This window comes from Lithobates pipiens, unplaced genomic scaffold (genome assembly GCF_037356315.1).
Source record: "Lithobates pipiens isolate NorthernLeopardFrog02 unplaced genomic scaffold, aLitPip1_a1.2 Scaffold_8, whole genome shotgun sequence".
NCBI lineage: Eukaryota > Metazoa > Chordata > Amphibia > Anura > Ranidae > Lithobates > Lithobates pipiens.
In genome coordinates this window covers 297,875,023-297,901,591 of record NW_027507903.1, presented here as the reverse complement: position 1 = coordinate 297,901,591, position 26,569 = coordinate 297,875,023, and the positions used below count along the sequence as shown (strand labels likewise).

The window sequence follows — 26,569 nt, the reverse complement described above, 5'->3', positions numbered from 1 at the left end:
GGTTGAATTATAGGATGCAAGGATTCTTTGGTGTTTAACCCTTCCCTTTCTGAAAAATGACAATTTGGTCAACTTCTTACAGGTTCCATAGTGTAGCGGTTATCACATCTGCTTTACACGCAGAAGGTCCTGGGTTCAACCCCCAGTGGAACCATTTTGAAATATGAGATCAGTTATTGACTTTCTGAAAGTCAGTGCTTGGATCGTGCCTCATACAACGCAATGCAAAGCAATAGAGCCTTCAAAGTGGAACGGAACTCAAAAAGTCAACATTTGCTATAGCGTAGGAAACATTTACACATGTGAATTGTTCCTAAGCAGTACCCTGAAAAATGTATCTTTGGCCTGAAATTCCTCCTCAAAATAGCTTGGTACTTTCTGGTATGCAAGTGTGCCCAAGCATTTCTGTGGCAGCAGCCGCATACAGTTGCTGTGTGTTTGTAGTGTGAGATCTAAGGCATTGAAAACTCTGATTTCTAGTCTCAGGGGAATTGGAGTGAAATATGGGGCTGTCACTACTGTGGTGCTCACTCTTCTCCTTGCTGGCGGCTTTCAGACATGAGGAAGCAAAGCCCTGCCTCTAATGAGGTGGCCACCTCCTCACAGAGACACGGTATAAAACAAGACATGGTAAGTCAGTAATGGGGAGAAGATCAGCTGCAGGGAGGCAACAGGCACATCTGGCAACTAGTCCTTTACCCTCTCCCTTCCATTTCTTGAGGAACGGCTTCCAGAGTATAGCTTGTATACGGGAACCGTAGCGACCCTGGAGCTCTTTGCTAAGGGCTGGTACCAGGTCATGGCCCTTATGCAAAGAGTGGCCAGAAACATCAGTCTTGATACACCCTTGAAAGTGTCCTAAAACCAAAGAAATGCCAAAGGATCTCAGGTTGAATTATAGGATGCAAGGATTCTTTGGTGTTTAACCCTTCCCTTTCTGAAAAATGACAATTTGGGCAACTTCTTACAGGTTCCATAGTGTAGCGGTTATCACGTCTGCTTTACACGCAGAAGGTCCTGGGTTCAACCCCCAGTGGAACCATTTTGAAATATGAGATCAGTTATTGACTTTCTGAAAGTCAGTGCTTGGATCGTGCCTCATACAACGCAATGCAAAGCAATAGAGCCTTCAAAGTGGAACGGAACTCAAAAAGTCAACATTTGCTATAGCGTAGGAAACATTTACACATGTGAATTGTTCCTAAGCAGTACCCTGAAAAATGTATCTTTGGCCTGAAATTCCTCCTCAAAATAGCTTGGTACTTTCTGGTATGCAAGTGTGCCCAAGTACTTCTGTGGCAGCAGCCGCATACAGTAGCTGTGTGTTTGCAGTGTGAAATCTAAGGCATTGAAAACTCTGACTTCTAGTCTCAGGGGAATTGAAGTGAAATATGGGGCTGTCACTACTGTGGTGCTCACTCTTCTCCTTGCTGGGGGCTTTCAGACATGAGGAAGCAAAGCCCTGCCTCTAATGAGGTGGCCACCTCCACACAGAGACACAGTATAAAACAAGACATGGTAAGTCAGTAATGGGGAGAAGATCAGCTGCAGGGAGGCAACAGGCACATCTGGCAACTAGTCCTTTACCCTCTCCCTTCCATTTATTGAGGAACGGCTTCCAGAGTATAGCTTTTATACGGGAACCGTAGTGACCCTGGAGCTCTTTGCTAAGGGCTGGTACCCGGTCATGGCCCTTATGCAAAGAGTGGCCAGAAACATCAGTCTTGATACACCCTTGAAAGTGTCCTAAAACCAAAGAAATGCCAAAGGATCTCAGGTTGAATTATAGGATGCAAGGATTCTTGGGTGTTTAACCCTTCCCTTTCTGAAAAATGACAATTTGGGGAACTTCTTACAGGTTCCCTAGTGTAGCGGTTATCACGTCTGCTTTACACGCAGAAGGTCCTGGGTTCAACCCCCAGTGGAACCATTTTGAAATATGAGATCAGTTATTGACTTTCTGAAAGTCAGTGCTTGGATCGTGCCTCATACAACGCAATGCAAAGCAATAGAGCCTTCAAAGTGGAACGGAACTCAAAAAGTCAACATTTGCTATAGCGTAGGAAACATTTACACATGTGAATTGTTCCTAAGCAGTACCCTGAAAAATGTATCTTTGGCCTGAAATTCCTCCTCAAAATAGCTTGGTACTTTCTGGTATGCAAGTGTGCCCAAGCACTTCTGTGGCAGCAGCCGCATACAGTAGCTGTGTGTTTGTAGTGTGAGATCTAAGGCATTGAAAACTCTGACTTCTAGTCTCAGGGGAATTGGAGTGAAATATGGGGCTGTCACTACTGTGGTGCTCACTCTTCTCCTTGCTGGCGGCTTTCAGACATGAGGAAGCAAAGCCTTGCCTCTAATGAGGTGGCCACCTCCACACAGAGACACGGTATAAAACAAGACATGGTAAGTCAGTAATGGGGAGAAGATCAGCTGCAGGGAGGCAACAGGCACATCTGGCAACTAGTCCTTTACCCTCTCCCTTCCATTTCTTGAGGAAGGGCTTCCAGAGTATAGCTTTTATACGGGAACCGTAGCGACCCTGGAGCTCTTTGCTAAGGGCTGGTGCCAGGTCATGGCCCTTATGCAAAGAGTGGCCAGAAACATCAGTCTTGCTACACCCTTGAAAGTGTCCTAAAACCAAAGAAATGCCAAAGGATCTCAGGTTGAATTATAGGATGCAAGGATTCTTTGGTGTTTAACCCTTCCCTTTCTGAAAAATGACAATTTGGTCAACTTATTACAGGTTCCATAGTGTAGCGGTTATCATGTCTGCTTTACACGCAGAAAGCCCTGGGTTCAACCCCCAGTGGAACCATTTTGAAATATGAGATCAGTTATTGACTTTCTGAAAGTCAGTGCTTGGATCGTGCCTCATACAACGCAATGCAAAGCAATAAAGCCTTCAAAGTGGAACGGAACTCAAAAAGTCAACATTTGCTATAGCGTAGGAAACATTTACACATCTGAATTGTTCCTAAGCAGAACCCTGAAAAATGTATCTTTGGCCTGAAATTCCTCCTTAAAATAGCTTGGTACTTTCTGGTATGCAAGTGTGCCCAAGCACTTCTGTGGCAGCAGCCGCATACAGTAGCTGTGTGTTTGTAGTGTGAGATCTATGGCATTGAAAAGCCTGACTTCTAGTCTCAGGGGAATTGGAGTGAAATATTGGGCTGTCACTACTGTGGTTCTCACTCTTCTCCTTGCTGGCGGCTTTCAGACATGAGGAAGCAAAGCCCTGCCTCTAATGAGGTGGCCACCTCCACACAGAGACACAGTATAAAACAAGACATGGTAAGTCAGTAATGGGGAGAAGATCAGCTGCAGGGAGGCAACAGGCACGTCTGGCAACTAGTCCTTTACCCTCTCCCTTCCATTTCTTGAGGAATGGCTTCCAGAGTATAGCTTTTATACGGGAACCGTAGTGACCCTGGAGCTCTTTGCTAAGGGCTGGTACCAGGTCATGGCCCTTATGCAAAGAGTGGTCAGAAACATCAGTCTTGCTACACCCTTGAAAGTGTCCTAAAACCAAAGAAATGCCAAAGGATCTCAGGATGAATTATAGGATGCAAGGATTCTTTGGTGTTTAACCCTTCCCTTTCTGAAAAATGACAATTTGGACAACTTTTTACAGGTTCCATAGTGTAGCGGTTATCACGTCTGCTTTACACACAGAATGTCCTGGGTTCAACCCCCAGTGGAACCATTTTGAAATATGAGATCAGTTATTGACTTTCTGAAAGTCAGTGCTTGGATCGTGCCTCATACAACGCAATGCAAAGCAATAGAGCCTTCAAAGTGGAACGGAACTCAAAAAGTCAACATTTGCTATAGCGTAGGAAAAATTTACACATGTGAATTGTTCCTAAGCAGTACCCTGAAAAATGTATCTTTGGCCTGAAATTCCTCCTCAAAATAGCTTGGTACTTTCTGGTATGCAAGTGTGCCCAAGCACTTCTGTGGCAGCAGCCGCATACAGTAGCTGTGTGTTTGTAGTGTGAGATCTAAGGCATTGAAAACTCGGACTTCTAGTCTCAGGGGAATTGGAGTGAAATATGGGGCTGTCACTACTGTGGTGCTCACTCTTCTCCTTGCTGGCGGCTTTCAGACATGAGGAAGCAAAGCCCTGCCTCTAATGAGGTGGCCACCTCCACACAGAGACACGGTATAAAACAAGACATGGTAAGTCAGTAATGGGGAGAAGATCAGCTGCAGGGAGGCAACAGGCACATCTGGCAACTAGTCCTTTACCCTCTCCCTTCCATTTCTTGAGGAACGGCTTCCAGAGTATAGCTTTTATACGGGAACCGGTTTGACCCTGGAGCTCTTTGCTAAGGGCTGGTACCAGGTCATGGCCCTTATGCAAAGAGTGGCCAGAAACATCAGTCTTGCTACACCCTTGAAAGTGTCCTAAAACCAAAGAAATGCCAAAGGATAACAGGTTGAATTATAGGATGCAAGGATTCTTTGGTGTTTAACCCTTCCCTTTCTGAAAAATGACAATTTGGTCAACTTCTTACAGGTTCCATAGTGTAGCGGTTATCACATCTGCTTTACACGCAGAAGGTCCTGGGTTCAACCCCCAGTGGAACCATTTTGAAATATGAGATCAGTTATTGACTTTCTGAAAGTCAGTGCTTGGATCGTGCCTCATACAACGCAATGCAAAGCAATAGAGCCTTCAAAGTGGAACGGAACTCAAAAAGTCAACATTTGCTATAGCGTAGGAAACATTTACACATGTGAATTGTTCCTAAGCAGTACCCTGAAAAATGTATCTTTGGCCTGAAATTCCTCCTCAAAATAGCTTGGTACTTTCTGGTATGCAAGTGTGCCCAAGCATTTCTGTGGCAGCAGCCGCATACAGTTGCTGTGTGTTTGTAGTGTGAGATCTAAGGCATTGAAAACTCTGATTTCTAGTCTCAGGGGAATTGGAGTGAAATATGGGGCTGTCACTACTGTGGTGCTCACTCTTCTCCTTGCTGGCGGCTTTCAGACATGAGGAAGCAAAGCCCTGCCTCTAATGAGGTGGCCACCTCCTCACAGAGACACGGTATAAAACAAGACATGGTAAGTCAGTAATGGGGAGAAGATCAGCTGCAGGGAGGCAACAGGCACATCTGGCAACTAGTCCTTTACCCTCTCCCTTCCATTTCTTGAGGAACGGCTTCCAGAGTATAGCTTGTATACGGGAACCGTAGCGACCCTGGAGCTCTTTGCTAAGGGCTGGTACCAGGTCATGGCCCTTATGCAAAGAGTGGCCAGAAACATCAGTCTTGATACACCCTTGAAAGTGTCCTAAAACCAAAGAAATGCCAAAGGATCTCAGGTTGAATTATAGGATGCAAGGATTCTTTGGTGTTTAACCCTTCCCTTTCTGAAAAATGACAATTTGGGCAACTTCTTACAGGTTCCATAGTGTAGCGGTTATCACGTCTGCTTTACACGCAGAAGGTCCTGGGTTCAACCCCCAGTGGAACCATTTTGAAATATGAGATCAGTTATTGACTTTCTGAAAGTCAGTGCTTGGATCGTGCCTCATACAACGCAATGCAAAGCAATAGAGCCTTCAAAGTGGAACGGAACTCAAAAAGTCAACATTTGCTATAGCGTAGGAAACATTTACACATGTGAATTGTTCCTAAGCAGTACCCTGAAAAATGTATCTTTGGCCTGAAATTCCTCCTCAAAATAGCTTGGTACTTTCTGGTATGCAAGTGTGCCCAAGTACTTCTGTGGCAGCAGCCGCATACAGTAGCTGTGTGTTTGCAGTGTGAAATCTAAGGCATTGAAAACTCTGACTTCTAGTCTCAGGGGAATTGAAGTGAAATATGGGGCTGTCACTACTGTGGTGCTCACTCTTCTCCTTGCTGGGGGCTTTCAGACATGAGGAAGCAAAGCCCTGCCTCTAATGAGGTGGCCACCTCCACACAGAGACACAGTATAAAACAAGACATGGTAAGTCAGTAATGGGGAGAAGATCAGCTGCAGGGAGGCAACAGGCACATCTGGCAACTAGTCCTTTACCCTCTCCCTTCCATTTATTGAGGAACGGCTTCCAGAGTATAGCTTTTATACGGGAACCGTAGTGACCCTGGAGCTCTTTGCTAAGGGCTGGTACCCGGTCATGGCCCTTATGCAAAGAGTGGCCAGAAACATCAGTCTTGATACACCCTTGAAAGTGTCCTAAAACCAAAGAAATGCCAAAGGATCTCAGGTTGAATTATAGGATGCAAGGATTCTTGGGTGTTTAACCCTTCCCTTTCTGAAAAATGACAATTTGGGGAACTTCTTACAGGTTCCCTAGTGTAGCGGTTATCACGTCTGCTTTACACGCAGAAGGTCCTGGGTTCAACCCCCAGTGGAACCATTTTGAAATATGAGATCAGTTATTGACTTTCTGAAAGTCAGTGCTTGGATCGTGCCTCATACAACGCAATGCAAAGCAATAGAGCCTTCAAAGTGGAACGGAACTCAAAAAGTCAACATTTGCTATAGCGTAGGAAACATTTACACATGTGAATTGTTCCTAAGCAGTACCCTGAAAAATGTATCTTTGGCCTGAAATTCCTCCTCAAAATAGCTTGGTACTTTCTGGTATGCAAGTGTGCCCAAGCACTTCTGTGGCAGCAGCCGCATACAGTAGCTGTGTGTTTGTAGTGTGAGATCTAAGGCATTGAAAACTCTGACTTCTAGTCTCAGGGGAATTGGAGTGAAATATGGGGCTGTCACTACTGTGGTGCTCACTCTTCTCCTTGCTGGCGGCTTTCAGACATGAGGAAGCAAAGCCTTGCCTCTAATGAGGTGGCCACCTCCACACAGAGACACGGTATAAAACAAGACATGGTAAGTCAGTAATGGGGAGAAGATCAGCTGCAGGGAGGCAACAGGCACATCTGGCAACTAGTCCTTTACCCTCTCCCTTCCATTTCTTGAGGAAGGGCTTCCAGAGTATAGCTTTTATACGGGAACCGTAGCGACCCTGGAGCTCTTTGCTAAGGGCTGGTGCCAGGTCATGGCCCTTATGCAAAGAGTGGCCAGAAACATCAGTCTTGCTACACCCTTGAAAGTGTCCTAAAACCAAAGAAATGCCAAAGGATCTCAGGTTGAATTATAGGATGCAAGGATTCTTTGGTGTTTAACCCTTCCCTTTCTGAAAAATGACAATTTGGTCAACTTATTACAGGTTCCATAGTGTAGCGGTTATCATGTCTGCTTTACACGCAGAAAGCCCTGGGTTCAACCCCCAGTGGAACCATTTTGAAATATGAGATCAGTTATTGACTTTCTGAAAGTCAGTGCTTGGATCGTGCCTCATACAACGCAATGCAAAGCAATAAAGCCTTCAAAGTGGAACGGAACTCAAAAAGTCAACATTTGCTATAGCGTAGGAAACATTTACACATCTGAATTGTTCCTAAGCAGAACCCTGAAAAATGTATCTTTGGCCTGAAATTCCTCCTTAAAATAGCTTGGTACTTTCTGGTATGCAAGTGTGCCCAAGCACTTCTGTGGCAGCAGCCGCATACAGTAGCTGTGTGTTTGTAGTGTGAGATCTATGGCATTGAAAAGCCTGACTTCTAGTCTCAGGGGAATTGGAGTGAAATATTGGGCTGTCACTACTGTGGTTCTCACTCTTCTCCTTGCTGGCGGCTTTCAGACATGAGGAAGCAAAGCCCTGCCTCTAATGAGGTGGCCACCTCCACACAGAGACACAGTATAAAACAAGACATGGTAAGTCAGTAATGGGGAGAAGATCAGCTGCAGGGAGGCAACAGGCACGTCTGGCAACTAGTCCTTTACCCTCTCCCTTCCATTTCTTGAGGAATGGCTTCCAGAGTATAGCTTTTATACGGGAACCGTAGTGACCCTGGAGCTCTTTGCTAAGGGCTGGTACCAGGTCATGGCCCTTATGCAAAGAGTGGTCAGAAACATCAGTCTTGCTACACCCTTGAAAGTGTCCTAAAACCAAAGAAATGCCAAAGGATCTCAGGATGAATTATAGGATGCAAGGATTCTTTGGTGTTTAACCCTTCCCTTTCTGAAAAATGACAATTTGGACAACTTTTTACAGGTTCCATAGTGTAGCGGTTATCACGTCTGCTTTACACACAGAATGTCCTGGGTTCAACCCCCAGTGGAACCATTTTGAAATATGAGATCAGTTATTGACTTTCTGAAAGTCAGTGCTTGGATCGTGCCTCATACAACGCAATGCAAAGCAATAGAGCCTTCAAAGTGGAACGGAACTCAAAAAGTCAACATTTGCTATAGCGTAGGAAAAATTTACACATGTGAATTGTTCCTAAGCAGTACCCTGAAAAATGTATCTTTGGCCTGAAATTCCTCCTCAAAATAGCTTGGTACTTTCTGGTATGCAAGTGTGCCCAAGCACTTCTGTGGCAGCAGCCGCATACAGTAGCTGTGTGTTTGTAGTGTGAGATCTAAGGCATTGAAAACTCGGACTTCTAGTCTCAGGGGAATTGGAGTGAAATATGGGGCTGTCACTACTGTGGTGCTCACTCTTCTCCTTGCTGGCGGCTTTCAGACATGAGGAAGCAAAGCCCTGCCTCTAATGAGGTGGCCACCTCCACACAGAGACACGGTATAAAACAAGACATGGTAAGTCAGTAATGGGGAGAAGATCAGCTGCAGGGAGGCAACAGGCACATCTGGCAACTAGTCCTTTACCCTCTCCCTTCCATTTCTTGAGGAACGGCTTCCAGAGTATAGCTTTTATACGGGAACCGGTTTGACCCTGGAGCTCTTTGCTAAGGGCTGGTACCAGGTCATGGCCCTTATGCAAAGAGTGGCCAGAAACATCAGTCTTGCTACACCCTTGAAAGTGTCCTAAAACCAAAGAAATGCCAAAGGATAACAGGTTGAATTATAGGATGCAAGGATTCTTTGGTGTTTAACCCTTCCCTTTCTGAAAAATGACAATTTGGTCAACTTCTTACAGGTTCCATAGTGTAGCGGTTATCACATCTGCTTTACACGCAGAAGGTCCTGGGTTCAACCCCCAGTGGAACCATTTTGAAATATGAGATCAGTTATTGACTTTCTGAAAGTCAGTGCTTGGATCGTGCCTCATACAACGCAATGCAAAGCAATAGAGCCTTCAAAGTGGAACGGAACTCAAAAAGTCAACATTTGCTATAGCGTAGGAAACATTTACACATGTGAATTGTTCCTAAGCAGTACCCTGAAAAATGTATCTTTGGCCTGAAATTCATCCTCAAAATAGCTTGGTACTTTCTGGTATGCAAGTGTGCCCAAGCACTTCTGTGGCAGCAGCCGCATACAGTAGCTGTGTGTTTGTAGTGTGAGATCTAAGGCATTGAAAACTCTGACTTCTAGTCTCAGGGGAATTGGAGTGAAATATGGGGCTGTCACTACTGTGGTGCTCACTCTTCTCCTTGCTGGCGGCTTTCAGACATGAGGAAGCAAAGCTCTGCCTCTAATGAGGTGGCCACCTCCACACAGAGACACGGTATAAAACAAGACATGGTAAGTCAGTAATGGGGAGAAGATCAGCTGCAGGGAGGCAACAGGCACATCTGGCAACTAGCCCTTTACCCTCTCCCTTCCATTTCTTGAGGAAGGGCTTCCAGAGTATAGCTTTTATACGGGAACCGTATTGACCCTGGAGCTCCTTGCTAAGGGCTGGTACCAGGTCATGGCCCTTATGCAAAGAGTGGCCAGAAACATCAGTCTTGCTACACCCTTGAAAGTGTCCTAAAACCAAAGAAATGCCAAAGGATCTCAGGTTGAATTATAGGATGCAAGGATTCTTTGGTGTTTAACCCTTCCCTTTCTGAAAAATGACAATTTGGTCAACTTATTACAGGTTCCATAGTGTAGCGGTTATCATGTCTGCTTTACACGCAGAAAGCCCTGGGTTCAACCCCCAGTGGAACCATTTTGAAATATGAGATCAGTTATTGACTTTCTGAAAGTCAGTGCTTGGATCGTGCCTCATACAACGCAATGCAAAGCAATAGAGCCTTCAAAGTGGAACGGAACTCAAAAAGTCAATATTTGCTATAGCGTAGGAAAAATTTACACATGTGAATTGTTCCTAAGCAGTACCCTGAAAAATGTATCTTTGGCCTGAAATTCCTCCTCAAAATAGCTTGGTACTTTCTGGTATGCAAGTGTGCCCAAGCACTTCTGTGGCAGCAGCCGCATACAGTAGCTGTGTGTTTGTAGTCTGAGATCTAAGGCATTGAAAACTCTGACTTCTAGTCTCAGGGAAATTGGAGTGAAATATGGGGCTGTCACTACTGTGGTGCTCACTCTTCTCCTTGTTGGCGGCTTTCAGACATGAGGAAGCAAAGCTCTGCCTCTAATGAGGTGGCCACCTCCACACAGAGACACAGTATAAAACAAGACTTGGTAAGTCAGTAATGAGGAGAAGATCAGCTGCAGGGAGGCAACAGGCACATCTGGCAACTAGTCCTTTACCCTCTCCCTTCCATTTCTTGAGGAACGGCTTCCAGAGTATAGCTTTTATACGGGAACCGTATTGACCCTGGAGCTCTTTGCTAAGGGCTGGTACCAGGTCATGGCCCTTATGCAAAGAGTGGCCAGAAAAATCAGTCTTGATACACCCTTGAAAGTGTCCTAAAACCAAAGAAATGCCAAAGGATCTCAGGTTGAATTATAGGATGCAAGGATTCTTTGGTGTTTAACCCTTCCCTTTCTGAAAAATGACAATTTGGTCAAGTTCTTACAGGTTCCATAGTGTAGCGGTTATCACGTCTGCTTTACACGCAGAAGGTCCTGGGTTCAACCCCCAGTGTAACCATTTTGAAATATGAGATCAGTTATTGACTTTCTGAAAGTCAGTGCTTGGATCGTGCCTCATACAACGCAATGCAAAGCAATAGAGCCTTCAAAGTGGAACGGAACTCAAAAAGTCAACATTTGCTATAGCGTAGGAAACATTTACACATGTGAATTGTTCCTAAGCAGTACCCTGAAAAATGTATCTTTGGCCTGAAATTCCTCCTCAAAATAGCTTGGTACTTTCTGGTATGCAAGTGTGCCCAAGCACTTCTGTGGCAGCAGCCGCATACAGTAGCTGTGTGTTTGTAGTGTGAGATCTAAGGCATTGAAAACTCTGACTTCTAGTCTCAGGGGAATTGGAGTGAAATATGGGGCTGTCACTACTGTGGTGCTCACTCTTCTCCTTGCTGGCGGCTTTCAGACATGAGGAAGCAAAGCCTTGCCTCTAATGAGGTGGCCACCTCCACACAGAGACACGGTATAAAACAAGACATGGTAAGTCAGTAATGGGGAGAAGATCAGCTGCAGGGAGGCAACAGGCACGTCTGGCAACTAGTCCTTTACCCTCTCCCTTCCATTTCTTGAGGAAGGGCTTCCAGAGTATAGCTTTTATACGGGAACCGTATTGACCCTGGAGCTCTTTGCTAAGGGCTGGTACCAGGTCATGGCCCTTATGCAAAGAGTGGCCAGAAACATCAGTCTTGATACACCCTTGAAAGTGTCCTAAAACCAAAGAAATGCCAAAGGATCTCAGGTTGAATTATAGGATGCAAGGATTCTTTGGTGTTTAACCCTTCCCTTTCTGAAAAATGACAATTTGGTCAACTTATTACAGGTTCCATAGTGTAGCGGTTATCATGTCTGCTTTACACGCAGAAAGCCCTGGGTTCAACCCCCAGTGGAACCATTTTGAAATATGAGATCAGTTATTGACTTTCTGAAAGTCAGTGCTTGGATCGTGCCTCATACAACGCAATGCAAAGCAATAGAGCCTTCAAAGTGGAACGGAACTCAAAAAGTCAACATTTGCTATAGTGTAGGAAACATTTACACATGTGAATTGTTCCTAAGCAGTACCCTGAAAAATGTATCTTTGGCCTGAAATTCCTCCTCAAAATAGCTTGGTACTTTCTGGTATGCAAGCGTACCCAAGCACTTCTGTGGCAGCAGCCGCATACAGTAGCTGTGTGTTTGTAGTGTGAGATCTAAGGCATTGAAAACTCTGACTTCTAGTCTCAGGGGAATTGGAGTGAAATATGGGGCTGTCACAACTGTGGTGCTCACTCTTCTCCTTGCTGGCGTCTTTCAGACACGAGGAAGCAAAGCCCTGCCTCTAATGAGGTGGCCACCTCCACACAGAGACACAGTATAAAACAAGACATGGTAAGTCAGTAATGGGGAGAAGATCAGCTGCAGGGAGGCAACAGGCACGTCTGGCAACTAGTCCTTTACCCTCTCCCTTCCATTTCTTGAGGAACGGCTTTCAGAGTATAGCTTTTATACGGGAACCGTAGTGACCCTGGAGCTCTTTGCTAAGGGCTGGTACCAGGTCATGGCCCTTATGCAAAGAGTGGCCAGAAACATCAGTCTTGATACACCCTTGAAAGTGTCCTAAAACCAAAGAAATGCCAAAGGATCTCAGGATGAATTATAGGATGCAAGGATTCTTTGGTGTTTAATCCTTCCCTTTCTGAAAAATGACAATTTGGTCAACTTCTTACAGGTTCCATAGTGTAGCGGTTATCACGTCTGCTTTACACGCAGAAGGTCCTGGGTTAAACCCCCAGTGGAACCATTTTGTAATATGAGATCAGTTATTGACTTTCTGAAAGTCAGTGCTTGGATCGTGCCTCATACAACGCAATGCAAAGCAATAGAGCCTTCAAAGTGGAACGGAACTCAAAAAGTCAACATTTGCTATAGCGTAGGAAACATTTACACATGTGAATTGTTCCTAAGCAGTACCCTGAAAAATGTATCCTTGGCCTGAAATTCCTCCTCAAAATAGCTTGGTACTTTCTGGTATGCAAGTGTGCCCAAGCACTTCTGTGGCCGCAGCCGCATACAGTAGCTGTGTGTTTGTAGTGTGAGATCTAAGGCATTGAAAACTCTGACTTCTAGTCTCAGGGGAATTGGAGTGAAATATGGGTCTGTCACTACTGTGGTGCTCACTCTTCTCCTTGCTGGCGGCTTTCAGACATGAGTAAGCAAAGCCCTGCCTCTAATGAGGTGGCCACCTCCACACAGAGACACAGTATAAAACAAGACATGGTAAGTCAGTAATGGGGAGAAGATCAGCTGCAGGGAGGCAACAGGCACATCTGGCAACTAGTCCTTTACCCTCTCCCTTCCATTTCTTGAGGAACGGCTTCCAGAGTATAGCTTTTATACGGGAACCGTAGTGACCCTGGAGCTCTTTGCTAAGGGCTGGTACCAGGTCATGGCCCGTATGCAAAGAGTGACCAGAAACATCAGTCTTGCTACACCCTTGAAAGTGTCCTAAAACCAAAGAAATGCCAAAGGATCTCAGGTTGAATTATAGGATGCAAGGATTCTTTGGTGTTTAACCCTTCCCTTTCTGAAAAATGACAATTTGGGCAACTTCTTACAGGTTCCATAGTGTAGCGGTTATCATGTCTGCTTTACACGCAGAAGGTCCTGGGTTCAACCCCCAGTGGAACCATTTTGAAATATGAGATCAGTTATTGACTTTCTGAAAGTCAGTGCTTGGATCGTGCCTCATACAATGCAATGCAAAGCAATAGAGCCTTCAAAGTGGAACGGAACTCAAAAAGTCAACATTTGCTATAGCGTAGGAAACATTTACACATGTGAATTGTTCCTAAGCAGTACCCTGAAAAATGTATCTTTGGCCTGAAATTCCTCCTCAAAATAGCTTGGTACTTTCTGGTATGCAAGTGTGCCCAAGCACTTCTGTGGCAGCAGCCGCATACAGTAGCTGTGTGTTTGTAGTGTGAGATCTAAGGCATTGAAAACTCTGACTTCTAGTCTCAGGGGAATTGGAGTGAAATATGGGGCTGTCACTACTGTGGTGCTCACTCTTCTCCTTGCTGGCGGCTTTCAGACATGAGGAAGCAAAGCCCTGCCTCTAATGAGGTGGCCACCTCCACACAGAGACACAGTATAAAACAAGACATGGTAAGTCAGTAATGAGGAGAAGATCAGCTGCAGGGAGGCAACAGGCACATCTGGCAACTAGTCCTTTACCCTCTCCCTTCCATTTCTTGAGGAACGGCTTCCAGAGTATAGCTTTTATACGGGAACCGTAGTGACCCTGGAGCTCTTTGCTAAGGGTTGGTACCAGGTCATGGCCCTTATGCAAAGAGTGGCCAGAAACATCAGTCTTGCTACACCCTTGAAAGTGTCCTAAAACCAATGAAATGCCAAAGGATCTTAGGTTGAATTATAGGATGCAAGGATTCTTTGGTGTTTAACCCTTCCCTTTCTGAAAAATAACAATTTGGTCAACTTCTTACAGTTTCCATAGTGTAGCAGTTATCGCGTCTGCATTACACGCACAAGGTCCTGGGTTCAACCCCGAGTGAAACCATTTTGAAATATGATATCAGTTATTGACTTTCTGAAAGTCAGTGCTTGGATCGTGCCTCATACAACGCAATGCAAAGCAATAAAGCCTTCAAAGTGGAACGGAACTCAAAAAGTCACCATTTGCTATAGCGTAGGAAACATTTACACATGTGAATTGTTCCTAAGCAGTACCCTGAAAAATGTATCTTTGGCCTGAAATTCCTCCTCAAAATAGCTTGGTACTTCCTGGTTAGGGATGAGCTTCGTGTTCGACTCGAACATCGGCTGTTCGCCCGTTCGGCGAATTCCGAACGTTATGGGCTGTTCGCGCCAAATTCGTGTGGCGCTCACGGCCCACAATGCACTGCGATGGTGCAGTGCATTGTTGGCTCATGATTGGCCAAGCATGCACTGTGACCCCGCATGCTTGGCCAATCACAGCGCCGGCAGCGAGGAGAGCCATGATTGGCCACAGGCAGGATGCCTGTGGCCAATCATAGCTCAGGCTGTGTAGTACACGCCCCACACTATATAAGGCCGCAAGCGCGTGGGCCTTGTGTAGTGTGTTGGCATCTGTAGCAGTTAGTGGGTGTTCTGTCTACCTTCAACACAGTATACACCGATCGTTATCGGTCGATTTTTCGTTCTTGCTCTTCTTCTTTAGTGGTTGTTGTCTGCGTGCCCTGACCGCAGTATACACCGCTATATTCACCTATATAGCTAGCTATATTTCTCTTTTTTAATAGAGCTTGCAGTCAGTGTTAGGAAATTGTGCGTGCTGTCTGCGTGCTCTGAACCCAGTATACACCGCTATATCCACCTATATAGCTAACTATCTTGCTCGTTTTAAATAGAGCTTGCAGTCAGTGTTAGGAGATTGTGCGTGCTGTCTGTTTGCTCTGAACCCAGTATACACCGCTATATCCACCTATATAGCTAGCTATATTTCTCTTTTTTAATAGAGCTTGCAGTCAGTGTTAGGAGATTGTGCGTGCTGTTTGCGTGCTCTGAACCCAGTATACACCGCTATATCCACCTATATAGCTAACTATCTTGCTCGTTTTAAATAGAGCTTGCAGTCAGTGTTAGGAGATTGTGCGTGCTGTCTGCGTGCTCTGAACCCAGTATACACCGCTATATTCACCTATATAGCTAACTATCTTGCTCGTTTTAAATAGAGCTTGCAGTCAGTGTTAGGAGATTGTGCGTGCTGTTTGCGTGCTCTGAACCCAGTATACACCGCTATATCCACCTATATAGCTAACTATCTTGCTCGTTTTAAATAGAGCTTGCAGTCAGTGTTAGGAGATTGTGCGTGCTGTCTGCGTGCTCTGAACCCAGTATACACCGCTATATCCACCTATATAGCTAGCTATATTTCTCTTTTTTAATAGAGCTTGCAGTCAGTGTTAGGAGATTGTGCGTGCTGTTTGCGTGCTCTGAACCCAGTATACACCGCTATATTCACCTATATAGCTAACTATCTTGCTCGTTTTAAATAGAGCTTGCAGTCAGTGTTAGGAGATTGTGCGTGCTGTCTGCGTGCTCTGAACCCAGTATACACCGCTATATCCACCTATATAGCTAACTATCTTGCTCGTTTTAAATAGAGCTTGCAGTCAGTGTTAGGAGATTGTGCGTGCTGTCTGCGTGCTCTGAACCCAGTATACACCGCTATATCCACCTATATAGCTAACTATCTTGCTCGTTTTAAATAGAGCTTGCAGTCAGTGTTAGGAGATTGTGCGTGCTGTCTGCGTGCTCTGAACCCAGTATACACCGCTATATCCACCTATATAGCTAACTATCTTGCTCGTTTTAAATAGAGCTTGCAGTCAGTGTTAGGAGATTGTGCGTGCTGTGTGCGTGCTCTGAACCCAGTATACACCGCTATATCCACCTATAAAGCTAACTATCTTGCTCGTTTTAAATAGAGCTTGCAGTCAGTGTTAGGAGATTGTGCGTGCTGTGTGTGTGCTCTGAACCCAGTATACACCGCTATATCCACCTATATAGCTAACTATCTTGCTCATTTTAAATAGAGCTTGCAGTCAGTGTTAGGAGATTGTGCATGCTGTCTGCGTGCTCTGAACCCAGTATACACCGCTATAGCCACCTACATAGCTCTTCTCTATTTGAGCCATCTGCCATCTGCAGGAGTTAGTGGAAGTTGTGTGTGCCTCCAGCACAATATACACTACCCAATTGCTGGTTTTCCCAACTCCCTTCAGGCCATTACCATGTCTGGAAGGCCAGCAAGGAGAGGCAGACAGGCGCGAGCCGATAAAAGAGGGCAAGCAGGCTCTGTGTCTAGAGACAACAGTGCTGGTCGTGGACGCGGTGCATCGTCATCATCAGCACATGGCCATGGGACACGCTTGTCCTTCTTTTCGGCAGCTGGACATGTTGAGCCACAACATGCCAACGACTTGGTAGAGTGGATGACCAAGCCCTCTTCATCCTCCTCATTGTCTCTCACCCAGGCTCAGGGTACTAGCAAAGCAGCTGCCAACGCATCGCCTTCCCTCCTCTCAATGTCATCATCAGTGACTCCTTCCCTAGACCCACCACGTGCTCCTGAGGAGTCTCCTGAACTCTTTGAGCACAGTGTTGGGTACATGCTCCAGGAGGATGCCCAGTGTTTTGTAGGCTCTGATGATGATACTCAGCTAGAGGAAGGCAGTAGCGTGAATGCAGAGAGAGGGGATGCTCAAGAAGGACAGCAATCTGGCAGTCATGTTCCACAAGCTGCAGCATACTGCCAGGTTTGCTCCAGCGATGAAGAGGGAGGGGATGATGAGGGCACTGACTCCACGTGGGTGCCTGGTAGGAGAGAGGAGGAGGAGGAGGAGGCACATGTCCAACGAGGCAGGAAGCCCTCCGGGGGCCAGCTTAGGGGCAGCACACCGACTGAATCACACCGCAGAGCTCCGCCTGTGCAGGGCGCTGCCTCTGCACGTTATTCCAAAAGTTCTTTGGTGTGGGCCTTTTTTGAGACGAGTGCATCAGATCGCACCGCTGCTATTTGCAACATATGTCTCAAGCGTATCTCGCGTGGCCAAAACATCAGCCGCTTGGGCACCACATGCTTGACCAGACATATGTTGACCTGCCATGCAGCTCGTTGGCAAGCGTACCTCAAAGGCCCACACCAAATAACAAAGCGGACCTCTCCTTGCTCCTCATCAGCTAGGATCTCCAACCCCACTAGACCTTCAGTCCTCTCTGAAACCTGCTCTGAGAGGAATGAAGGTGTACAATTAGGTGTGTCACAGCCAAGTGCTTCCGGGCACTCTGCTAGCAGTACACCCACGTCCGATTATAGCAGGCAAATGTCCCTGCCCCAGCTGCTGGACCGGCGAAAGAAGTTCACTCCCAGCCATCCACATGCCCAGCGGTTGAATGCTAGCTTGGCTAAATTGCTAGCACTTCAACTGCTGCCTTTTCAGTTGGTAGACTCGGCCCCCTTCCGTGAGTTTGTACAATGTGCAGTTCCTCAGTGGCAGGTCCCCAAATGCCACTTTTTCTCACGGAAGGCGATTCCGGCTCTCTACCGGCATGTGGAAGGCAATGTCCTTGCCTCACTGGACAGGGCGGTCAGTGGTAAGGTGCATATTAACACTGACTCATGGTCCAGCAGGCATGGACAGGGAGGTTACCTGTCTTTCACGGCCCATTGGGTCACTCTTCTGGCAGCTGAGAAGGATGCAGGACAAGGTGCAGTAGTGTTGGAGGTTGTTCTGCCACCACGCCTCCAAAATGCTACTATTGGTTGTGACACACCTCTCTCCTCCACCCCCTCCTCTTCTTCTTCCTCCATGGTCTCTTCCAGTGCTCTGTCCTCAGAACCAGCGGTGCTCCGTAGGCGTTCCAGGGGCTACGCAAGTATGCAGGCAAAACGATGCCATGCCGTGCTTGTGCTGGTTTGTTTGGGGGACAGGAGCCACACTGGGGCGGATGTTTTGTCAGCTCTGCAGGGGCAGGCCGAGAGGTGGTTGATGCCACGCCAGCTTAAGCCAGGAATGGGGGTTTGCGACAATGGCACCAACCTCCTCTCCGCCCTCCCACAGGGACAACTGACCCATGTGCCCTGTGTAGCTCACGTCTTTAACCTGGTGGTGCAGCGGTTCTTGGGCAGGTACCCGGGCTTACAAGATGTCCTGAAGCAGGCCAGGAAAGTCTGTGTGCATTTCCGTCGATCATTTAATGCCTGTGCTCGGCTGGCTGAGCTCCAAATGGAGTTGAACCTGCCCAAGAACCTCCTTATATGTGACATGCCCACCAGGTGGAACTCAACGTTGGCCATGCTGCAGCGGCTGCACACACAGACGAGGGCCATCAATGAGTACCTGTGTGACTACGGCACCAGGACAGGGTCAGGGGAGCTCGGTTTTTTCTCACCACGCCAGTGGGGCATGATCAGGGATGCATGCACTGTCCTGTCACCGTTTGAGGAGGCCACAAGGATGGTGAGCAGTGACAGTGCATGCATCAGTGACACTGTACCTCTTGTCCACCTCTTGGAGCTTACGCTGCGTGGAATAATGGACAGGGCACTTGAGGCAGAACAGAGGCAGGAAGAGGAGGACTTCCTTGCCTCTTAAGGCCCCCTTTATCCAGACAGTGTTCCTGCTGTGCCACCCATCACACAGGAAGAGGAGGAGGAGGAGGAGGAGGAGGAGGATGATTGTGTCAGCATGGAGGTGGAGGCTGGCACTCAGCATCAGCAGCAGCAGCAGCAGTCTTGTAGGGAAGATTTACAGTCCCAAGAAACCCGTGGACTTGTACGTGGCTGGGAGGAGGTAGCTGCGGATCATGTTGTCCTTAGTGACCCAGAGGACTCCGGACCGAATGCCTCAGCTAACCTACGCTGCATGGCCTCCCTGATCCTGCAAAGCCTGCAGAAGGATCCTCGTATTCTTCGGATCAAGGAGAGGGACCATTACTGGCTGGCCACTCTCCTTGATCCACGGTACAAGGGTAAGGTTGCCGACCTTATCTTGCCGTGGCAGAGGGAGCAGAGGATGAGACATCTCCGGGAGGCCTTGCAGAAAGGTCTGTGCAACGCGTTTCCAGAGACTGGGAGGTTACAAACTCCTGGTCCTGGACAACGAGTTGCTGAGGCATCGGTCAGAAGGAGCGGTGGAGAAGGTGGCCGTCTGACCGATGCTTTCAGGCAATTTTTTAGTCCGCAGCCCCAAGGTATGATCGGTTCCAGCAACCATCGCCAGCGTCTGATTTACATGGTGCAGGAATACCTAGGGGCAAGGTCAGACTTGGACACCTTTCCCACCAAAAATCCTCTGGCTTACTGGGTCTTGAGGATGGATCACTGGCCAGAGCTTGCACAGTATGCAATTGAGCTACTGGCCTGTCCTGCATCCTGCGTTCTTTCGGAACGCACCTTCAGTGCTGCTGGTGGCTTTGTTACCGATCACAGGGTGCGCCTGTCCACCGAATCAGTTGATCGACAGACCTTCATCAAGATGAATCAGTCTTGGATCACCCACAGCTACCAAGCACCTGAAGCTGATGTAACCAAATAATTTTTTTTTGAAATATCACATCCCTTCAAGACTGCCTATGCTGATGCTGAGTGACTGTCCTGTTATGTTGATTGTCTATCCTCTTCCTCCTCTGCTGATATGTTGGAACAACATTTTTGGTTCTGGGTGATGCCACCAGCCCAATTTTTCTGCCCCTGTTTAACAGGGGCGTTTAATTACAATTTTTAATGCAATGCTTTGCAGCAGGGCTCATTCCTGCACTACAACTAGAGTATATGGGAGAGGTTGCAGTGTGGTGGCACCAGCACCAGTGCCTAAGGCCCAATTTTTCTGCCCCTGTTTAAGAGGGGCGTTTAATTACAATTTTTGATGCAATGCTTTGCGGCAGGGCTAATTCCTGCACTAAAACTAGAGTATATGGGAGAGGTTGCAGTGTCGTGGCACCAGCACCAGTGCCTAAGGCCCAATTTTTCTGCCTCTGTTTAAATGAGGCGTTTAATTACAATTTTTGATGCAATGCTTTGCAGCAGGGCTAATTCCTGCACTAAAACTAGAGTATATGGGAGAGGTTGCAGTCTCGTGGCACCAGCACCAGTGCCTAATGCCCAATTTTTCTGCCCCTGTTTAACAGGGCGTTTAATTACAATTTTTGATGCAATGTTTTGCAGCAGGGCTAATTCCTGCACTAAAACTAGAGTATATGGGAGAGGTTGCAGTGTCGCGGCACCAGCACCAGTGCCTAAGGCCCAATTTTTCTGCCCCTGTTTAACAGGGACGTGTAATTACAATTCTTGATATAATATTTCACAGGAGGGCCTGTTCCTGTGCCCACCCAGAGTAACTGTGAGGACTTATAGTGTTGTGGCACCAGCACCATAACCACCATAGGTCAATTTTTCTACCACTGTACAACAATGGCATGTAATTACAATTTTTGATATAGTCGTTCACAGCAGGGCGCTCCAGCACCCACCAAGAGTCACTTTGAGGGCTTACAATGTTGTGGCAAAACCAACACCTTGTTCCGCCATTTCTGCAGAGCATATAGGGCAGGCCCCTACTTTCAAACATCCAACTTACAAACATCTCCTACTGCAAACGGAAGGAGACAATAGCAAGTGAGATGAAAAAAGACGGACGGCAAAACAAATTATACAGGGGTGATAACCCTTCCCTATGTTTTCCAAAAAGCTTAAAAATAGTTTTTTTGACTGGAACTACACTTTAAAAATGTACCAGTTGAAAATTACAAACAGACTCAACTTAACACAACAAATCTAAACAGTCCCTGTCTTGTTTGCACCGCCTGTATACTGGTGTTCTGAGTATATAGGGCCTGGGGGCCACACGTATTTCCTTTTTTTAATATGGGTACGGGGTTCCCCTTAATATCCGTACAAGACCCAAAGGGGCTGGTAATGGGCAGGGAGGGCTACCCATGCCATTTTTCTCAATGATTTTCAACCATATTGCAGGAACCAGATATAACATTAAAACCGCAAGCAGTTTGAAATGACGTTATTTCCGTTAAATATCATTTTGTGCAGGGACTGTTCTAAACATGGGAAACACATGGCACTTCACAGGCATACTATAGACACCCCCCAGGCACGATATTTAAAGGAATATTTCACTTATTTTTCATTTTAATAGTCATTAAAATCAGAGCTCCCGCCAAAACGGCCATTTTTAAAACTTTTTTTTGCATTGACCCATGTCCCCTGGGGCAGAAGCCATGTCCCCAAACCCTTTTTAGGACAGTATCTTGTATATTAGTCATTACAATTAGCACATTTAATTTTGAACGATCGAGTAGACTTCAATGGGGTTCTAACGTTCGTCCGAATTTGGGGTCAGTTCGAAAGTTCTGGTGCGAACCGAACCAGGGGGTGGCCACCTCCACACAGAGACACGGTATAAAACAAGACATGGTAAGTCAGTAATGGGGAGAAGATCAGCTGCAGGGAGGCAACAGGCACGTCTGGCAACTAGTCCTTTACCCTCTCCCTTCCATTTCTTGACGAACGGCTTCCAGAGTATAGCTTTTATACGGGAACCATAGTGACCCTGGAGCTCTTTGCTCAAAAAGTCAACATTTGCTATAGCGTAGGAAACATTTACACATGTAAATTGTTCCTAAGCAGTACCCTGAAAAATGTATCTTTGGCCTGAAATTCCTCCTCAAAATAGCTTGGTACTTTCTGGTATGCAAGTGTGCCCAAGCACTTCTGTGGCAGCAGCCGCATACAGTAGCTGTGTGTTTGTAGTGTGAGATCTAAGGCATTGAAAACTCTGACTTCTAGTCTCAGGGGAATTGGAGTGAAATATGGGGCTGTCACTACTGTGGTGCTCACTCTTCTCCTTGCTGGCGGCTTTCAGACATGAGGAAGCAAAGCCCTGCCTCTAATGAGGTGGCCACCTCCACACAGAGACATGGTATAAAACAAGACATGGTAAGTCAGTAATGGGGAGAAGATCAGATGCAGGGAGGCAACAGGCACGTCTGGCAACTAGTCCTTTGCCCCCTCCCTTCCATTTCTTGAGGAACGGCTTCCAGAGTATAGCTTTTATACGGGAACCGTAGTGACCCTGGAGCTCTTTGCTAAGGGCTGGTACCAGGTCATGGCCCGTATGCAAAGAGTGACCAGAAACATCAGTCTTGCTACACCCTTGAAAGTGTCCTAAAACCAAAGAAATTCCAAAGGATCTCAGGTTGAATTATAGGATGCAAGGATTCTTTGGTGTTTAACCCTTCCCTTTCTGAAAAATGACAATTTGGTCAACTTCTTACAGGTTCCATAGTGTAGCGGTTATCACGTCTGCTTTACACATGGAAGGTCCTGGGTTCAACCCCCAGTGGAACCATTTTGAAATATGAGATCAGTTATTGACTTTGTGAAAGTCATTGTTTGGATCGTGCCTCACACAACGCAATGCAAAGCAATAGAGCCTTCAAAGTTGAACGGAACTCAAAAAGTCAACATTTGCTATAGCGTATGAAACATTTACACATGTGAATTGTTCCTGAGCAGTACTCTGAAAAATGTATCTTTGGCCTGAAATTCCTCCTCAAAATAGCTTGGTACTTCCTGGTATGCAAGTGTTCCCAAGCACTTCTGTGGCAGCAGCCGCATACAGTAGCTGTGTGTTTGTAGTGTGAGATCTAAGGCATTGAAAACTCTGACTTCTAGTCTCAGTAGAATTGGAGTGAAATATGGGGCTGTCACTACTATGGTGCTCACTCTTCTCCTTGCTGGCGGCTTTCAGACATGAGGAAGCAAAGCCCTGCCTCTAATGAGGTGGCCACCTCCACACAGAGACACAGTATAAAACAAGACATGGTAAGTCAGTAATGGGGAGAAGATCAGCTGCAGGGAGGCAACAGGCACATCTGGCAACTAGTCCTTTACCCTCTCCCTTCCATTTCTTGAGGAACGGCTTCCAGAGTATAGCTTTTATACGGGAACCGTAGTGACCCTGGAGCTCTTTGCTAAGGGCTGGTACCAGGTCATGGCCCGTATGCAAAGAGTGACCAGAAACATCAGTCTTGCTACACCCTTGAAAGTGTCCTAAAACCAAAGAAATGCCAAAGGATCTCAGGTTGAATTATAGGATGCAAGGATTCTTTGGTGTTTAACCCTTCCCTTTCTGAAAAATTGACAATTTGGTCAACTTCTTACAGGTTCCATAGTGTAGCGGTTATCACGTCTGCTTTACACGTGGAAGGTCCTGGGTTCAACCCCCAGTGGAACCATTATGAAATATGAGATCAGTTATTGACTTTCTGAAAGTCAGTGTTTGGATCGTGCCTCACACAACGCAATGCAAAGCAATAGAGCCTTCAAAGTTGAACGGAACTCAAAAAGTCAACATTTGCTATAGCGTAGGAAACATTTACACATTTGAATTGTTCCTAAGCAGTACCCTGAAAAATGTATCTTTGGCCTGAAATTCCTCCTCAATATAGCTTGGTACTTCCTGGTATGCAAGTGTGCCCAAGCACTTCTGTGGCTGAAGCCGCATACAGTAGCTGTGTGTTTGTAGTGTGAGATCTAAGGCATTGAAAACTCTGACTTCTAGTCTCAGGGGAATTGGAGTGAAATATGGGGCTGTCAATACTACTCCTTGCTGGCGGCTTTCAGACATGAGGAAGCAAAGCCCTGCCTCTAATGAGGTGGCCACCTCCACACAGAGACACGGTATAAAACAAGACATGGTAAGTCAGTAATGGGGAGAAGATCAGATGCAGTGAGGCAACAGGCTCGTCTGGAAACTAGTCTTTTGCCCTCTCCCTTCCATTTCTTGAGTAACGGCTTCCAGAGTATAGCTTTTATACGGGAACCGTAGTGACCCTGGAGCTCTTTGCTAAGGGCTGGTACCAGGTCATGGCTCTTTGGCAAAGAGTGGCCAGAAACATCAGTTTTGCTACACCCTTGAAAGTGTCCTAAAACCAAAGAAATGCCAAAGGATCTCAGGTTGAATTATAGGATGCAAGCATTCTTTGGTGTTTAACTTTTCCCTTTCAGAAAAATTAACAATTTGGTTAACTTCTTACAGGTTCCATAGTGTAGCGGTTATCACGTCTGCTTGAGATATATTAGTATAAGTCCCGGGGCGGACTGACCATTCAGCCACTCGGGCACTGGACGAGGGCCCCGGGCCCCTAGGGGGCCCCATCAGGGTTGCCAGCCTCAGTAAAACCAGGGACTGTATGTAAAATTCTGTGTTTTATTTTTTTTACATCTGTCCCTCAAATGTCCCTTACCAACATCCTTTTCATCTAAAAATCCAGAGATTATAGCTGCACCACCTCTCCAGTACCTTCTCAGCCAATAGAAACATGTTTGTGTATACTGTGTGTACATATATGTGTATACTGTGTGATTGTATACTGTGTGTGTGTGTTTTTGTATACTGTGTGGCCCCATAATCTCTGATTGCTTGGGGGCCCCATAATCTCCCATTGCCCAGGGGCCCAATGAGTTGTCAGTCCGCCCCTGTATAAGTCCTTGCATTGATTTCTCACCTCTCCTCTCCCCCTCCATTTATGCTTGATTTGTCTTATATGGTGGGTTATGCAAAGTCCCATCTTGATTTGTAAGCATTCTGTTCATCTGTTGTAACGCTCAGACATACAGTGCCTTGCAAAAGTATTCACCCCCTCTGCATTTTTTCGTGTTTTGTTGCCTCACAACCTAGACTTAACATGGCTTGTTTGAGGATTTGCATCATTTAACTTACAGAACATGCCCACAGCTTTGAAGATTTTTTTTATTTTTTTTATTGTGAAGCAAACAACAAATAGTACAAAATAATAGAAAGTCAATGTGCATAGCTATTCACCCCCCTAAAGTCAATACTTTGTAGAGCCACCTTTTGTGGCTATCACAGCTCCAAGTCACTTTGGATAAGTGTCTATGAGCTTGCCACATGTTACCACTGGGATTTTTGCCCATTCCTCCTTGCAAAACTGCTCCAGCTCCTTCAAGTTAGATGGTTTGGACTTGTGAACAGAAATCTTTAAGTCTGACCACAGATTTTCTATTGGCTTGAGGTCTGGGCTTTGACTAGGCCATTCCAACCCATTTACATGTTTCCCCTTAAACTACTCAAGTGCTGCTTCAGCAATGTGTTTGGGGTCATTGTCCTTCTGGAAGGTGAACCTCTGTAATAGCCTCAAATCAGACACACACTGGGCACAGGTTTTTGCTCAAGAATATCCCTATATTTAGCACCATCCATCTTTCCCTCAACTCTGACCAATTTCCCAGTCCCGACTGCTGAAAAACATCCCCACAGCATGATGCTGCCACCACCATGTTTCACTGTGGGGATGGTGTTCTTTGGGTGATGTGATGTGTTGGGTTTGTACCAGACATAGCATTTTCTTTGATGGCCAAAAAGTAAAATTTTACTCTCATCAGACCAGAGCACCTTCCTCCATACATTTTGGGAGTCTCCCACATGCCTTTTTGCAAACTCAAAACGTGCCATTTTGTTTTTTGCTGAAAGTAATGTGTTTTTTTCTGCCCACTCTGCCATAAAGCCCAACTCTATGGAGCATGCAACTTGTTGTTGTCCTATGTGCATAGCTTCTAACTGTCCCTGATTTGGAACAATGTCCCTCTGTCCCTCATTCCTCCTTATTTGTCCCTCATTTTGGTCGAATCAATATAGATGTATATAAAATGCACTATTTATCTATCAAAAAGGGTTTTCCAGGGCTAAAGCTTTCATCTGATTTTTAAATTGCTGCATTTGTAAATTCCCCCCAAAAAAAGCACTTGAGGGTTTAAGCAATCTTGTTTTTTTTTGTACAATTCTCCTTTAAGGGTGTGTTCTATGCCTGCATAATTTTGCTGATAGGTGTCTCTCATTCCCATCTCAAAAAGTTGGGAGGTATGCTATGTACAGATACTCAAGTCTTTGCGGTGGGACTGTGCAGCTCATCCAGGGTTATCTTAAGTCTCTTTGCTGCCTCTCTGATTAATGCACTCCTTGCCCGGTCCGTGAGTTTTGGTGTGCGGTCGTCTCTTGACAGGTTTTCTGTTGTGCCATATTCTTTCAAATTGGTTATGATAGATTTGATGGTGCTCCTATGGAATAGGGATCATCAAAGATTTGCATATTTTTTATAACCTAACCCTTACTTGTACTTCTCAACAACATTGCCCCTTACTTTTTTTGGAGAGTTCCTTTGTCTTCATGGCAGTGTTCAGTTA

At 46.1% G+C, this 26,569-nt stretch overlaps 18 non-coding genes across 18 annotated transcripts; all 18 read left to right on the top strand.

The window, feature by feature from the left end:
- Positions 1-81: 81 nt before the first annotated feature.
- TRNAV-UAC (transfer RNA valine (anticodon UAC)) lies at positions 82-154 on the top strand. Its single transcript has one exon. It is a non-coding gene; the product is annotated as a tRNA-Val (tRNA).
- Positions 155-969: 815 nt separating this feature from the next.
- Positions 970-1,042, top strand: TRNAV-UAC (transfer RNA valine (anticodon UAC)). Its single transcript has one exon. It is a non-coding gene; the product is annotated as a tRNA-Val (tRNA).
- An 815-nt stretch (positions 1,043-1,857) lies between these two features.
- Positions 1,858-1,930, top strand: TRNAV-UAC (transfer RNA valine (anticodon UAC)). Its single transcript has one exon. It is a non-coding gene; the product is annotated as a tRNA-Val (tRNA).
- An 815-nt stretch (positions 1,931-2,745) lies between these two features.
- TRNAV-UAC (transfer RNA valine (anticodon UAC)) lies at positions 2,746-2,818 on the top strand. The gene has a single exon. It is a non-coding gene; the product is annotated as a tRNA-Val (tRNA).
- An 815-nt stretch (positions 2,819-3,633) lies between these two features.
- TRNAV-UAC (transfer RNA valine (anticodon UAC)) lies at positions 3,634-3,706 on the top strand. Its single transcript has one exon. It is a non-coding gene; the product is annotated as a tRNA-Val (tRNA).
- Positions 3,707-4,521: 815 nt separating this feature from the next.
- On the top strand, positions 4,522-4,594 carry TRNAV-UAC (transfer RNA valine (anticodon UAC)). Its single transcript has one exon. It is a non-coding gene; the product is annotated as a tRNA-Val (tRNA).
- Positions 4,595-5,409: 815 nt separating this feature from the next.
- TRNAV-UAC (transfer RNA valine (anticodon UAC)) lies at positions 5,410-5,482 on the top strand. Its single transcript has one exon. It is a non-coding gene; the product is annotated as a tRNA-Val (tRNA).
- Positions 5,483-6,297: 815 nt separating this feature from the next.
- TRNAV-UAC (transfer RNA valine (anticodon UAC)) lies at positions 6,298-6,370 on the top strand. Its single transcript has one exon. It is a non-coding gene; the product is annotated as a tRNA-Val (tRNA).
- An 815-nt stretch (positions 6,371-7,185) lies between these two features.
- Positions 7,186-7,258, top strand: TRNAV-UAC (transfer RNA valine (anticodon UAC)). Its single transcript has one exon. It is a non-coding gene; the product is annotated as a tRNA-Val (tRNA).
- Positions 7,259-8,073: 815 nt separating this feature from the next.
- On the top strand, positions 8,074-8,146 carry TRNAV-UAC (transfer RNA valine (anticodon UAC)). The gene has a single exon. It is a non-coding gene; the product is annotated as a tRNA-Val (tRNA).
- Positions 8,147-8,961: 815 nt separating this feature from the next.
- On the top strand, positions 8,962-9,034 carry TRNAV-UAC (transfer RNA valine (anticodon UAC)). The gene has a single exon. It is a non-coding gene; the product is annotated as a tRNA-Val (tRNA).
- Positions 9,035-9,849: 815 nt separating this feature from the next.
- TRNAV-UAC (transfer RNA valine (anticodon UAC)) lies at positions 9,850-9,922 on the top strand. Its single transcript has one exon. It is a non-coding gene; the product is annotated as a tRNA-Val (tRNA).
- An 815-nt stretch (positions 9,923-10,737) lies between these two features.
- On the top strand, positions 10,738-10,810 carry TRNAV-UAC (transfer RNA valine (anticodon UAC)). The gene has a single exon. It is a non-coding gene; the product is annotated as a tRNA-Val (tRNA).
- Positions 10,811-11,625: 815 nt separating this feature from the next.
- Positions 11,626-11,698, top strand: TRNAV-UAC (transfer RNA valine (anticodon UAC)). Its single transcript has one exon. It is a non-coding gene; the product is annotated as a tRNA-Val (tRNA).
- Positions 11,699-12,513: 815 nt separating this feature from the next.
- Positions 12,514-12,586, top strand: TRNAV-UAC (transfer RNA valine (anticodon UAC)). Its single transcript has one exon. It is a non-coding gene; the product is annotated as a tRNA-Val (tRNA).
- An 815-nt stretch (positions 12,587-13,401) lies between these two features.
- On the top strand, positions 13,402-13,474 carry TRNAV-UAC (transfer RNA valine (anticodon UAC)). The gene has a single exon. It is a non-coding gene; the product is annotated as a tRNA-Val (tRNA).
- A 9,165-nt stretch (positions 13,475-22,639) lies between these two features.
- On the top strand, positions 22,640-22,712 carry TRNAV-UAC (transfer RNA valine (anticodon UAC)). Its single transcript has one exon. It is a non-coding gene; the product is annotated as a tRNA-Val (tRNA).
- An 816-nt stretch (positions 22,713-23,528) lies between these two features.
- Positions 23,529-23,601, top strand: TRNAV-UAC (transfer RNA valine (anticodon UAC)). The gene has a single exon. It is a non-coding gene; the product is annotated as a tRNA-Val (tRNA).
- The last annotated feature ends 2,968 nt before the right edge of the window (positions 23,602-26,569 follow it).